The sequence below is a fragment of the Pan troglodytes genome, chromosome X, assembly GCF_028858775.2.
Source record: "Pan troglodytes isolate AG18354 chromosome X, NHGRI_mPanTro3-v2.0_pri, whole genome shotgun sequence".
NCBI lineage: Eukaryota > Metazoa > Chordata > Mammalia > Primates > Hominidae > Pan > Pan troglodytes.
In genome coordinates, this window is record NC_072421.2 from 111178708 (window position 1) to 111195383 (window position 16676).

Sequence of the window (16676 nt, forward strand, 5' to 3'; positions counted from 1 at the left end):
AAAATTGTCTGGAGGAAGGCTTGTGGTTTCAGCTGTAATGTGTGAAGAGCTTAGAAGTCATCACTACATTTCTTATAATAAGAAAAAACCGAAAAGGACTTATTAGAGAGATGAATTTACAGGGCAAACACTAGCCCAAAACTTGGAGTGACAGTTGAACCCAGAGAGTTATAGCTGAGATTTGCTTACCTGGAGTAAAAGCTGCTGTAAGCCATAAACTCATAGAAACACTTAAATGGTGATTTTGATGAATTGCTAGAGACTGAATGTGGTATAGTGTAAAAATGAAAAACTCCTGGTGGCAGCAGTCTTAAGAGAGACACCTACACTTTTGAGGGCTTTATGTCTAGCAACCCCACAAGATTCTCACAGTATAGATTTAAGGAAGATCTCCTCAAGTGTCAAGCAAAGGGAACAAAAGAATAATCCTCATAAGATACTACAGAGCATTCTCCATAACAAAGTCCTACTCTCCAGAGGTAAAGACTTTACCAGAACATTTTCCCAGAGCCATGGGGCTAGAGTCATTCTCTGGCCTTCCTGTTTCACTTAAATTTGGAGATGGGATAAACATTTTTTAAAAAACAATAAAAAACCACTTGTGAAGGTCATAGGCCAAAGACATAGGCCCACTAAAAACTGAGATTTAATTGGAAGATTATAGAATTCTTCCACTTCTCCATACCTTACCACCATTACAACAGGAATCCAGTATAATAATAATGACTACAGTTGAAAGAGTTGTAATATACAGAATCTCTATAAGGAAGAATACTTAGAAAAGGCCAAGGCAAGACTGGAGGTGAAAATAAGGGCACTACAAGAATTTGAAGTCTTTTCACTTATAGATATAATGACTATTAAATACAGCCCAATTTTTAGCTACATTACCATCAATCTTCACATTAGAGACAGATTTACTTCAGTTCCTATTACTTAAAACATCATGCTCAGTCCTCAACAACAACAAAATACAAGGTACACCAAAAGGCAAGTGAAAACAGTCTGAAGAGGTGAAGCATTAGAATGGGGTTCAGATATGACAGAAATGTTGAGCTTATCATACAGAGAATTAAGATAGCTATGATTAGTATGTTAAGGGCTCTAATAGAATAGATAGCATGCCAGAACAGATGGATAATGTAAGCAGAGAGATGAAAACTCTAAGAGAAAATAAAAAAGAAATGTTAGACATCAAAAACACTGTAAAAGAAATAAAGCATGTATTTGATGGGCTCATTAGTAAATTGGACGAAGTGAGGAAAGAATCAGTGAGCTTGAACATAAGTCAATAGAAACTTCTCAAATGGTAATGCAAAGAAAAAAAAGAATAAATAATAGAACATCCAAGACATGTGCAACAATTACAAAGGTATGATGCATGGGTAATTAGAAAGAATTGAGCAGAAGTAATATAACATAATTATATACGAGAACTATCCAAATAGGACAGACACCAAAGCAAAGATCAAGAAAGCTCAGAGAACACAAAGCAGAATAAACATCAGACATACCAGGCACTGAAGTATCATACTCAAATCGCAGAAAACCAAATATAAAGAGAACAACTTGAAAGAAGGTGGGAGCATGAAACACATTACTTACGTAGAAAAAAGAATAAAAATTATAGCAGACTTCTCATTAAAAAAACATGCAAGCCAGAAAAGAGTGGAGTAGCATATTTGGTGTTCAAAGAAAGAAACTACTAACCCAGAATTCAATATACAGTAATATAATTCTTCAAAAGCTAAGAAATAAAAGACTTTCTCAGACAAACAAAAACTGAAGGAATTCATCACCAGTATACTAGCAGACTTGCCCTGAAAAAAAGTTAAAAGATTTTCTTCAGGCAGAAGGAAAGTGATATAGATCAGGAACTTGGATCAACACAAAGAGAAAGAGAGTTGGAAAAAGAATAAATGAAGGTGAAATAAAACCTTTTCTTATTCTTATTCTTAAATAATTTAAAATATGTCTTTATTGTAATAAGAGAACAATGCATTGAATAATTTTAGCATGTAAATAAGTGAAATAAATGACAGCAACATCATAAGGAAAAGGAGGGGGAAATTGTGGATACTCTGCTAGTATGTATTGGCAGTACATGTAATATAGAATGGTATTATTTGAAGGTTGACTTAGATATGTAAATATATATATTATAAACTTTAGGAAAACTTCTATTTTTAATAAAAATGATTGTTACACCAAGAGAGATTATACATAATCATATAAAATGTTCAATTAAAGCCAGATAAAGCAGAAAAAGAAGCCTCTGTCATGAATAAAAGCAATTACAAATGCATTTGATGTGAATCCACAATATTAATTCAAATATATCAATAATCATTTTAAATATTAGTGGTTCAAGTGCACCAATTAAAATACAGAGATTACCAGAGTAGGTAAAAAGACAAGACCGTAAGATATAATTCAATAACAAATCTGCTTAATTAGAGTGAGCCCTATGTGTTAAAAGCAGTGGGATGAAGAAAGATATATCATGCTAACACTAAGCAAAATAAAATTGAAGTACCTACATGAATTTCACAAAAACAAAATTCAGAGCAAAAACAAGTGATCAGTGATAAAAAGGATAGAAATAATGATGAAGGGATCAATTTTCTAAAAAGATATAACTATCCTAAACATGTATGCACCTAATAAGAGAGCATCAAAATGCCTGAGGCAAAAACTGATAGAATTGAAGGAAAAATAAACAAATCTTTTATTAAAGTTAGGGATTTCATCAGCATACTTACAAACATCTCCATCAGTAATTGATAGATTATACTGGCAGAAAGTGAATAAGGATATATTTGACTTGAACAACACTATCAATGAATTGGATCTAATTGACTTTTATAGAACAACCCATTATCTTACAGAATTAGACGTCATCTTACCATACAATTTAGCAATCATGTGTCTAAGTATCTACCCAACTGATCTGATAATTTATGTCTGCAAAAAAACCTTCATGTGGATATTTACAGAAGTTTTGTTTATAGTCATTATATTATCATACTCACCAAAGTCAACAAAACCTAGAAGCAACCGTAATATCTTTCAATGGGTGAATGGATAGACAATGGATTAACATTCAGTGATAAAAAATAAATGAGCTATCAAAGTATAAAAAGTCAGGGATTAAACCTAAATTTATATTTCAAGTAACAGAAGCTAGTCTATAAAAGTTACATATTGTATTATTCCAATTATGTGACATTCTGGAAAAGGTAAACCCATTGAGATGGTAAATATTTCAGTGATTCCCTGCCATTTCAGTGATTCCCTGTGCAGACAGGGAGGTGGGGGATTAAATCACAGGGCTTTTTTTTAAGGAGTGAAACTGTTCTTTATGATACTATAGTAACCAATAGCACGTTAAACATCTTTGAAAATCCGTAGAATCTTAAAGTCCAGTACTACTATAAAGACACATGGCACACATATGTTAACAAATGATAGTGATAGTGTATACCCTTTAAATGATGTGATGGGAGTTGTACTTTATTGCTGTGGTCTTCTTTCCCCAAAACTTTAATCTAATAATGAGAAAAACGCCAGATACATCCCAGCTGAAGGACATTCTACAAAGTACCTGGCCAGTACTACTTGAATTCTCAAGGACTTCAAAAACATGGAAAGTCTGAGATGTCAGAGTCAGTAGAAGTCTAAGGAAACATGACAACTAAATGCAATAGGATCTGCTGGATAGGATTCTGTAACAGAAAAATAACCTTTGCAAAATTTGGAAAAATCTTAATAAAGTATGTACTTTAGTAACATTAATATATCAATATTGATTTATTAATTGTGGCAAATGTACTATACTAAGATGCTAATAATAGGAAAAACTGTGTGAAGGTGTACAAGAACTCGCTGAACTATCTTTGTAATAGCTCTATAAATCTAAAGCTGTTCTAAAATAAATTTTTTAAAGTTTATTTTAAAAATGTGACCTGAGACATATATATGTATCTGTGCCAGATTTAAACTTCACGGCCCCTCACCTGAACAAACACACTTTCCAAGGCCCTAAAATCAATATGCTTACATGGTCTCATATTCTTGTAATGTTTTTAAAACTGAGACATTTTAAACACAATTGGTTAAATAACTGTTCTTTATACTTCAAATCTCTCTCCATCATTTTTTGTCTCATGTAGTTTTGGAGAGGGCACAGGCACTTTGGGGATCATGGTGAAAAGAGGTTGTGTTAGAAATACATTTAGTTTGGCTGTGGAGTAATGTGTGAAATTTTGGTTCTCACTTATTGTCATCTATAATTATAGCTAGGATTACTGGCATAAGAATGGCTTCCAAGTATACTCCTACAGCTCACTATGCTAACTTACCTTGCATTATGACAGGAAAGTGTAAGGTCATGTTATGTTATGAATGTGTGCTGCAGTGAACAGCCAGAAATATAAGGGTAGTGGGGAATCTAGATTGAAATATACATAGCTAGAAGGTGGTTTTCACATACGCCCAATTTGCCAATGTCTACCTTTTTATTGGTGTCGTTAGACACTTAATTTAATTATTGATACGGTTGGATTAAAATCTATCACATTGAGAGTTGTTTTTTATTGTTCTCTATTATACTTTCTTTTCTTTCTGCCTGCTATTGAATTATTTATTTCATTTGCTTCCACTATTGGCTTATTATTTAAATTCTTTAAGAAAAATGGAATGTTTCTCCCAGCTTTACGTTATGCATTTTTAATTTATCACAGCCTACCCAAATAATATTTAGAGACTGAATTAGTCCATTTTGCATCACTATAAAGGAATACCTGAGGCTGGGGAATTTATAAAGAAAAAAGGTTGATTTGGCTAATCATTCTACAGCCTGCACAAGAAGCATGGCACCAGCATCTGCTTCTGGTTAGGACTTTAGGAAGCTTTTACTCATAGCAAAAGGCAAGGGGGAGGGCAGTGGCATGTCGAGAGGGGGAGCGAGAGAGATGCCAAGCTCTTTAAGACAACCAGCTCTCATGTGAACTAATAGAGTGAGAACTCATTCATTACCATGGGGAGGGGACCAAGACATTCATGAGGGATCTGCTCCTATGACCCAAACACCTCCTACCAGGCTCTACCTCCGACATTGGGGGTTACATTGCAACATGGGATTTGAAAAGGACAAACATCCAAACTATATCAGAGCTCCATATTTACTATAAGAGCCATAAAAATGTATACTTAAATTTTTCTCTCTCCTCTTTTGTGCTATTGTTACATAGTTTACTTCTACATATATTATAAACATACAATGTATTGTTACTATTTTTCTTGTATACAGTAAATTATACTTTGGAGTTACTAAAGTAAAAAAATACATTATAGTTACCTTCATTTAAACTATATGCAGTTTTTCATTGTTTTGTCTATGTATGTATATCCAAGTTATTGTCTGGTATCATATTCTTATGCCTGGAGAACCTGCTTTAACCTTTTTTTTTTGTTGTAATGAATTGATCCTTTAACCACTCTTTTGGTCTATAATAAATTCTCTCAGCCTTTTTTTTCTGGTTTGCAAAAGCATGTTTTCCCTTTATTTTGAAAAATATTTTCACTTGATATAGAATTTGAGTTGATGGTGATTTTCTTTGATTACTTTAGAGACGTCATTGCATTGTTTTCTTATTTTCTTAGTTGCACAGCAGCTGATGACATAGTGAATCTAATTATTTTCTTTCTTCTTGTATATAATGTGTTTTTTCAACTCTGGCTGCCTTCAAGATTTTCTCTTAATCATGGGTTTAAGCCTTTTAACTAGGATGTTTCTAAGTCTGTTATTCTTTATTTTGTTTCGGGTTCTCTAGGACTTTTAGGGTATTATGACTTGATTTTCAGAAACCTCTATGACACCACTTAAATATTTATTCTGCCCATTTCTTTCTCTCTTATTCTGTGATATCACTACTCAGATGTTAGACCATTTGATACTGTTCCACAATTATAGGATATTTTATTATTTTATTCTTTTTTTCTCTTTGAATAATAATTTGGGTAATTTTTGTTGACACCTTCTAATTCATTCATTCATTCCTCAGCTAGATGAAGTCTACCTAAAAAACTGTTTAAGGCATACATCATCTCTATTACCATGTTTTTTTTAGGTCTAGTATTTCAATTTGATTGTTTTATATAGTTTCAATCTTTTTGTTGAAATTCTACTTCTATTCATTTATGTTGCCCTCCTTTTCCACTTGAGCATCTAATATATTTAACAAGAGTTAATTTTAAATCTCTATTTTATATTACCAATATGTAGCTCATTTCTGAAGCTGGTTTTGTTGATTGTTTTTAGAAAATGTTAGTTTTTTCTGGTGTCATCATTTTTAATTGATTATTTAATATCGTGTGTACAATACAGATGGTAGAGTATATATTTTAAATGAATTTTCCTCTATTTCTATTAGGCTTGTATTGTGTAGCGTCTAGTCAATCTTCTCAAGAGTTGCACTGGGCTTGGCATTTGTTGTTGCTTGATACTGGGTATGGGAGAAGGGTTTAACTACAAAGATCATGAGAGAAATTTTTGAACTGATAGAAAATATTCTGTATCTTAATCTTCATGGCAACTACACAATAGTATGCATTTGTCAAAACTCATGAAGCTGTACACTAAAATTTTTGAATTTTATTATGCACAAATTATACTTCAGTAAGCATTTTTTAAAGTACCATCTATGTACCTAGACCTTGAAAAACACTACTAAGTGTTACAAAAAGTGTAAAAAATAAAATCTAGAAAGTTCTCAAATCAACACCCAACATCACAACTAAATGAATTAGAGAAACCAAACAAATTCAAAAGCTAGCAGAAGACAAGAAATAACTAAGATCAGAGTAGAACTGAAGGAGATAGAAACACGAAAACCCCTTCAAAAAAATCAATGAATCCAGGAGCGGGTTTTTTTTTTAAGAAATTAATAAAATAGACCAACTGGCTAGACTAATAAAGAAGAGAAGACACAATAAAAAATAGTAAAGGGGCTATCAGCAATGACCCCACAGAAATACAAAAAATCATCAGAGAAAACGATAAACAACTATACACAAATAAACTAGAAAATCTAGAAGAAATGGATAAATTCTTGGACACATACACCCTCCCAAGACTAAACCAGGAAGAAGTCGAATCCCGAATAGACCAATAACAAGTCCTGAAATTGAGGCAGTAATAAATAGCCTACCAACAACAACAAAAAAAGCCCAGGTTTAGATGGATTTACAGCTAAATTCTAACAGAGGTACAAAGAAGAGCTGGCACCATTCCTTCTGAAATTGTTTCAAACAGTTGAAAAGAAGGGACTTCTCCCTAACTGATTTTATGAGGCCAGCATCATCCTGATACCAAAACCTGGCAGAGATACAACAAAAAAAGAGAAAACTTCAGACTAATATCTTTGGTGAACATTGATGCAAAAATCCTCAATAAAATACGGGCAAACCAAATCCAGCAACACATCAAAAAGCTTATCCACCAGGGTCAAGTCGGCTTCATCCCTGGTATGCAAGGCTGGTTTAACATATGCAAATCAGTGAACATAATTCATCACATAAACAGAACTAAAGGCAAATACCACATGATTATCTCAATAGATGCAGAAAAGGCCTTCAATAAAATTCAACATCTCTTTATGTTAAAAAACTCTCAATAAATTAGGTATGGATGGAACAAATCTCAAAATAATAAGAGACATTTATGACAAACCCACAGCTAATAGCATACTGAATGGGCAAAAACTGGAAACACTCTCCTTGAAAAATGGCACAAGACAAATGCCCTCTCACCACTCCTATTCAACTTAGTATTGGAAGTTCTGGCCAGGGCAATCAGGCAAGAGAAAGAAAGGAAGCAAATTCAAATAGGAAGAGAGGAAGGCAAACTGTCACTATTTGCAGACAACATGATCCTATATCTAGAAAACCACAGTGTCTCAGCCCAAAAGCTCCTTAAGCTGATGAGCAACTTCATCAAAGTCTCAGGACACAAAATCAATGTGCAAAAATAACAAGCATTCCTATACATCAACAATAGACAAGCAGAGAGCCAAAATGACAACTCCCATTCACAATGGCTACCAAGACAATAAAATACCTAAGAATACAGCTAACAAGGGATGTGAAGGACCTCTTCAAGGAGAACTGCAAACTACTGCTCGACGAAAACAGAGAGGACACAAACAAATAGATAAACAGTCCATGCTCATGAATAGGAAGAATCAATGTTGTGAAAATGGTCATACTGCTCAAGGTAATTTATGGATTCAATGCTATTGCCATTAAACTACCATTGACATTTTTCACAGAATCAGAAAAAACTACTTTAAAATTGATATGGAACCAAAAAAGAGCCCGTATAGCCAAGACAATCCTAAGCAAAAAACAAAACAAAACAAAAAAACAAAGCTGGAGGCATCACACTACCCAACTTCAAACTATACTACAAGGTTAACGGTAACCAAAACAACATGGTACTAGTACAAAAACAGACACATAGACCAATGTAACAGAATAGAGATCTCAGAAATAAGACCGCACATCTACAACCAACTGATCTTTGACAAACCTGATAAAACCAAGTAATGGGGAAAGGATTCCCTATTGAATAAATAGTACTGAGAAAACTGGGTAGCCATATGCAGAAAATTGAAACTGGTCCCCTTCCTTACACCTTATACAAAAATTAACTCAAGATGGATTAAAGACTTAAATGTAGAATTTGAAACTATAAAAACCCTAAAAGATAATCTAGGTAATACCATCCAGGACATAGGCACAAACAAAAATATAATGACAGACACCAAAATCAATCACAACCAAAGCAAAAACTGACAAATGGGACCTAATTAAACTAAACAGCTTCTGCACAGCAAAAGAAACTACCACCAGAGTGAACAGACAACCTACAGAATGGGAGAAAAATTTTGCAACCTATCCATCTGACAAAAGTCTAATATCCAGAGTCTTCAAGGAACTTAAATTTACAATTAAAAAAAACCCCATCAAAAATAGTGCAAAGGATATGAACAGACACTTCTCAAAAGAAGACGTTTATTCGGCCAACAAACATACAAAAAAAAGCTTAACATCACTGATTATTAAAGAAATGCAAATCAAAACCACAATGAGATATCATATCACACAAGTCAGAATGGCTATTACTAAAAACTCAAAAAATATCAGATGCTGGTGAGGCTGTGGAGAAAAAGGAACACTTTTACACTGTTGGTGGGAATGTAAATTAGTTCCACCATTGTGGAAGACAGTGTGGCAATTCCTCAAAGACCTAGAGTCAGAAATACCATTTGACCCAGCAATCCCATTACTGGGTATGTACCCAAAGGAGTATAAATTATTCTATTTTAAAGACATATGCACGTGTATGTTCATTGCAGCACTATTCACAATAGCAAAGATATGGAATCATCCTGCATGTCCATCAGTGATAGACCGGATAATGAAAATGTGGTACATATACACCACAGAATATTATGTAGCCATAAAAAAGAATGAGATCATATCTTTTGCAGGGACATGGATAGAGCTGGAGGCCATTATCCTTTGCAAACTAACACAGGAACAGAAAACAAAATACCACGTATTCTAACTTATAAGTGGGAGCTAAATGATGAAAACACATGGACACAGAGGGGAACAACACACACTAGGGCTTTTTGGAGGATGGAAGGTGGCAGGAGGGAGAGGATCAGGAAAAATAACTAATAGATTCCAGGAATAATACCTGGGTAATGTAATAATCTGTACAACAAACTCCCATGACACACTTTACTTATGTAACAAACCTGCACATTTTGCCACGTACCTCTGAACTCAAAAGTTTAAAAAAATCTATATTTATTCACATGCTTTTATCCACATGTGCAAACATATTTGGCACATAAGCATTCCAACATGACGACCACCACACCTAACATGAAGCCCACATAGATTGCTCTCTTCTATTTTTATGACTTATTTTCTACATCAAGAAAGGCATTACCATTTCTGTTATGCTAATTTTATATGTGTGTATGTATCTATCTTTCTTTCTATGGCTATATAATATTTTGAAGTATTAAACAATATATAATGCTATTGCCCCAAAACATGATTTTAATACAGTATTTTCTAGCCAAGGAAACTATAGCACTCCACCTTCATTGCCCCAGGAAAATGAAGCTACAACAAAAATGTTCTTGAAAGGTATATTAGTTTATAAAAAAATTTTTTTTCAAGTTTTAATTACTAGAATTTTTGCAGTTCAACTCTCTAACCTATGAGAGTTTGGAAATAACATTTATACCACAAATAAAAAAATTTTCAAACAACGCATAAAAAATACTATACTCCCTTAGACTTAATGAAGATTCCACAAAAACAAGAAATGAAGGTAGGAGGAGAGTTGCAAAAGGAAAGAGTGGAAAAATAGAATGTTGAAAGGCAAGCTACAGACTTACAAGTTTGTGTAATATCTGGATCCAAGAATCCACGAGTAGACGATTTCTGTGTTCTCCCTATTGGAACCCTGAGAAGCAGCACGAGAACAGCAGATAAGAAATAGCTGCATGATAAGACAGTACCTGGGGATAGCTCCACTGAGTTTTCTTCAGATCCAAATTGGAAAGATAAAGAAGCCAGCTTTTACCATGCTTGAAGATAGCTGAAAGAAAGAAAGAGTAAGTTGACAGACCTGATGGGGTCATGCAGTTGTAATTAGGGAATGCTACAGAGGAAAGTTGTGTGGAGCATATGGGAATGAGGACATCCTGACACATGTCAATGTGGAACAATAATGACAGCCAAGAACTAGAGACTGGATGATCTGAGGATGCAGTGTGAAAAGATGCCATCTTGGAACCAGACTTCATGATGTTACATAAGCTTCCTGGAACGTAGGTGTTACTAGGAAGAGGCAGAAAAAGTTCTGAATTAACTGATGTTAAGCAATAAATTAATCGGTTCAGCTAGAATTGACTGAGATTATATTTTATATTCTCAACAGAATGAAAACTCAGAATATAGATCACTGTGAGCCACAAATTAAATCCATTTTTGCATACCTTAGCTCTGTGGCTTAAGAAATGTGTATTCTTTCCCAGTATTTGGAGGGATATGTTTACAGAGGGAGAGTAGCAGCATAGAGCTCACACTGATTTTCATTGGTGAGTGTGGCATCCCCTTAAGAATGTCTATGACCAAAATTAGAAGAGCTGAGTAAAGTTGGAGCCGTGTTCCTTCAACCAGCTAAGCTCAGTATAGTATGTTTCACTGAAATGTATTTATTCACTCCAAAATATTTATTAAACGCATACTATGTACCAGCACTGTTTTAGAAGTTCGGCATATGCCATGAGCAAACAGACAAGGAAGGTTCTTGCCATCATGAAACATGTATTTCAGCTGAGGCAGTGTACTAAAACTGCTAATTGATTACCATATCTATCTTTTCTTCTTTCTGTAATATAGCTAGACTGCATTTTCCAGTCTCTCTTGAATGTATAGGAACATGTGACTGAGTTCTAGCAAAGGAAGTATAAATAAAAGTAAAGTGTGATAATTTCAGGTCTGGTTCATAACACCGTTCATATGTGTTTTTCCCTCATGCTTTTTCTCCTCTTGCTAGTTTGATGCAGAAGACAATGAGGCTCTATGGGAGTACAAATCCATAAGATGGAAGGTGCTATTGAATAGAGATGAGCCAACAGTGAAATCTAAACAGCCACCTGGAACTGTTAGGTGAACAATAAATAAAATTCCATCTATTGAGCTATCACATGTTTGGGTCTATTTTTATCAGTTAGCCTACTCTTAACTACCATGGGGAGAGAGACAATAAACAACAAAAAGGAAATATATAATGTAGAATGTCAACATGCGCTTCAAAAAAATAAAGCAGACCAAGGGGAGGGTGGCTAGGAAAGACCTCTATGAGAAAGTGGCATTCGATGAGAAACCTCAATTAAATGAAGGAGTCAATCATGCAAATATCTGGAAAAAGAGTGTTTCAGGAAGAGTGAACTAGGAAATTCAAAGACCCCAGGAAAAACAAATCAAGCAAAGGAAAGAATATTAGAAAAGGAAGACAGATATATGGGAACTAGATTATGTAGAGTTTCACAAGCGGTGGTAAGGCACTTGGATTTTATTGTAAATATAGTGGCAAGCCATAAATAATGACACTCTCTAATTAACATTCTTTCTTTTTTTTTTTTTGCAAATAATACTTTACTGAAAAATTACCTAGAGTAAAACGCATAAAGCTTAAGTGTATAGCTCAGTGAATTTTTACAACTAAAGTAGTCCCCCCTTATTCTTGGGGATACGTTCCAAGATTCCCTAGTGGATGCCTGAAACCTTGAATAGTACCGAACTCTGCAGGGGCCCTCAATCCCTGGGCTGCCGATCAGTACAGGTCTGTGGCCTGGTAGGAGGGAGGCCGCAGAGCAAGAAGTGAGCATCCAGCAAGCTTTACCTCCTGAGCTCCACTCCCTGTCCGGTCAGCTGTGGTATTCAATTTTCATAGGCGTGCGAACCCTATTGTGAACTGTGCATGGGAAGGATCTAGGTTGGGTGCTCCTTATGAGAATCTAGCTAATGCCTGATTATTTGAGGTGAAAAAGATTCATGTCAAAACCATCCCTGCCCGCCACCCCCATGGAAAAACTGTCTTCCATGAAACCCATCCCTGGTGCCAAAAAGGCGAAAAGTTTGGGGACCACTGCTATATAGTATATACTATGTTTTCTCAATCTGATAACTGAGATAGCTACTGACTACTAGACAGGTAGTGTATACAGCGTGCATACACTGGATAAAGGGATGATTCACATCCCAGGACGGTATGAGATTTCATCACACTACACAGAAGTGAGAACAATTTAAAACTTACAAATTGTTTATTTCTGGGATTTTCTATTTAGTATTTTCAAGACTGAGGTTGATCTCTGGTAATTGAAACCGAGGAAAGCAAAACTATAGATAAAGGGGGACCGCTGTATATCTACCTATCACCCAGCTCAAAATAAATAACATTCCCATTACCCCCAGAAATTTCCCTCACAACTATATCCAGTCAATCACCTCACCCCGCCACCCTCCACCGCCCTACAGGGACATGTTATTCCAATGTCTATCACCAAAGATTGAATTCGAATGTCAACATGGTACATTGACAACCTTCACGATATACATTGTGTTCATGTTTTTACACATGCTGAACAAAATGATAATGTGCAGATTGGGTGGGAGGTAAAATTTTGGACATTAAGGAGAAAGCACTGCGAAAGAGGTATCTGAAATTCAGCAGCAGCCTGACAAGCAGATGGCAGGAGCCTTGCAGAATTTGAACACCTTCTTTCTCTAATTTGCTTCTATGAGCAACCTGTTTTCTCTCCCTCTGAGTTCTGCAATCTTTGACTCTTTGTTTCCTGGTAAACTGATTTCAAATGTATGACTCAGATTGGATGCTGGGCTGTTTAATTTGATGTTTTCAGTTTTCCAAAAGAAAGGCACTTGATTTTGCTCTGTGAGGAAATCAACAGAAGTACAAGCATTAGAAATACCATTTGATTAAATCAGATAGGATTTTGTAAATGACAAGACCCATCTTCAAGTTTTGAAAATGATAATTTCCTAGAAATAATAGCAACAATAATAACTACTTATTTTCTCCTTAAGGATTAACTTTAGAAAACTAATATAAATATCAGAGAAAGCATGATTCATTTGATTTACTCTCAGGTATATTAGTGGGGCAATTTAGAGACATGCCTTTGGGGATATTGTTGCAACTTAGTATTCCAAAGGACCTTTGAATCACCAAAGCTAACTTTTCAGGACCAGTTGGTAGGGAATTGCTGGCTTGCATAATATCTCTTTCAAACCTGATTTCCGCTCACTGGAAGAACAGATGAAGTGGCTCTTAGTAAGGAGTGGTAATTATTAATTCAGTTATTTGGATATGCCTTGACATACATGAAGAAACATGAGAAAATTAAATAAATACACTATTTAGCATCTCTGTGGCAAGGTTTTTACCAGCTTTTTGGTTCAGTGACTGTGAAAATATCGTCTTACCCTTAATCAAAAAGGAAATTAATTTCAAACAAAGTTTCCATTTTGGGTCAGAATGAAAAGGAAAAAACATGTAGGTAGCTGCTTGTGTGGAACACAGTGTACTAAGTGTCATCTTCCTTTTCAGCTTGGAAGCAACAGTTCATGCATGGTAATTGCAGACATATCTTACTGAACAGGACTAACAGATGAACACATTATTAGCAAAAGGAGGGTGGTCACTTTAGAATCAGCTCATACAATAATCTCTCAATTTTCCAGCATCCATTTAACATGTATTTGCTAGGAAACAGCACCTACCAAACATTAAGAAATTTGAAGTGAACTATGGAAACTCCTGATATTACAGTTTATGCTTTATTTTTATTTTGGTATGAAATAACTGAAACATTACTTACAATTTGTGAAAAAAATTTCTAAAAAGAGCACAGTGTACCTGACACACAGCACACAAAATATCATATTCTGAATATCTTTGATGTCTTCTGTGTACCCCTCCTTGATCTTATTCATCTTCTTCCCTCCCTGCCAGGGGTAACCACTGTCTTAAATTTTGTTCATTATTCCTTTGCTTTTTGCTAAATATTACCACTTGGGTATGTGCCCCAAAATATTATGCTCTTTAATTTTGGACGTATGCAAATTATATAAATAGCATCAGACTATTATTTGGCAATCGTTTTGTTCATTCAACTTGGTGAGATTCATCCATATTGAGATAGCTATAGCTCTTTCAATTTCATTATTGTATGGTTTTCCATTGTATGAATACAAAATGATTTGAGTTTTGTTCCTCATGTAAATTTGGTTTCCAGTGTTTTGTTTTCCAACATCACTGCCATCTGCATTCTTCTACATGTCATGTTGCCTACTTATGTGAGTTTCTCTAACATCTATATCTATAGATGAAATTGCTGCATCAAATGATATGTGTATCATCAACTTTACTAGATAATACTAAATATTTTTTTCCAAAATGATTGTGATAATTTATACTCCTACCAGGAGTACATGAGAGTTCTAGAAGTCTTACATTCTCACAAATCGGCAATGTCCAATTTATACTATTTGCCTATCTAGTGGGTGTGAGATGAAATGATTTTAATATATATTTTCCATGTTATTTAACAAGGGTATGCTTCTAGCCATAGATTTTTTATTGGCTATTACTTTTTCCTCATTCTGTGAAATAGCTAATTATATCTTTTGTCCTTTTCTATTAGGTTTTTAAAAATCAATTTGTAGAAAGTATTTATATATAATTGATAATGTGCTTTCCAGTTACATGTACTGCACTATTTTCTCCTATTTCATAGATTTTTTTTGCCATTTATGCTATTTTTAATAAATAGTAGCTCTTAATTTTAATGTAGTTAAATTTTATAATCTCTTTCATTTTAGTTTTCATTGTTTGTGGCTGCTGTAAGAAATATTTTTCTACCCCAAGCTCATAATATTAACATTTTATATAACTTCCTCTATTTTTAAAATTTTTGACATTGGATTTAAGTATGTAACCTACTGGTAATTATTTGTGAATTCTATACTTATACTCTGGTCCTGTATATAATTACTAAGTTATGTGTTTGTGTGTATGTGTGCATGCGTGCATGTATTTTCTTTTTTCCTCCATCAATGTGCCTGAGGTTTCTTAATATTGTTAGTATGTTCAAAAATTTGGCCTTGTTGATTATCTTTATTAAATTTTTATATGATTAATTCCTGATTTTACCTTTGTTATTTAACTACTTTTGTTTTATTTGAATCTATTACATTGCTCTTTTTCTAACTTCTTAAATTATATACTTAGATAATTTTAACCTCTCTTTTATATTTATATATCCATCTCTATATATTGCTGAAGCTGCATATCCCAAGTTTTGATATTTAGCATTTTCTGTGGACAATCTAAAATATTTTGACTTTCATCATTATTTCAACCTGATCCAACTAATTATTTAGAAGTTGATGTTGTTTGGTTGTGTCCCCACCAAAATCTTATCTTGAATTGTAGTTCCCATAATCCCCACACGTCATGGGAGGGACCCAGTGGGAAGTGATGAATCACAGGGGCAGTTACCTCCATGTTGTACTTGTGATAGTGAGTTCTCACAAGATCTGATGGTTTTGTAAGGGCCTTTTCCCTCTTTTGCTCGACACTTCCCTCTCCTGGCCACCACGTGAAGAAAGACGTGTTTGCTTCCCCTTCCATCATGATTGTAAGTTTCCTGAGGCCTCCCCAGCCCTGAGGAATTGTGAGTCAAACCTCTCCTTTATAAATTACCCAATCTTGGGCAGTTCTTCATAGCAGCATGAGAACAGACTAATACAGAAGTGTACTTCTTAATTCGCAAATGTTTTTCAGTTATTATTGATTTGGAGCTTAATATTTTTATTTTAGAATATGCTCTATTATTTTGGTTCTTTGAACTTTGGTAAGATTTGCTCTCTAAAGCTGTATATGTCCAATTTTCATAAATGTTATGAACTTATTTGAAAAAATATGCATTCCACAGTTGTACTAAATACTCTGTAGGCATTTGTTAAGTCAATTATTCATTTCTTTCAAATTTTCAAGT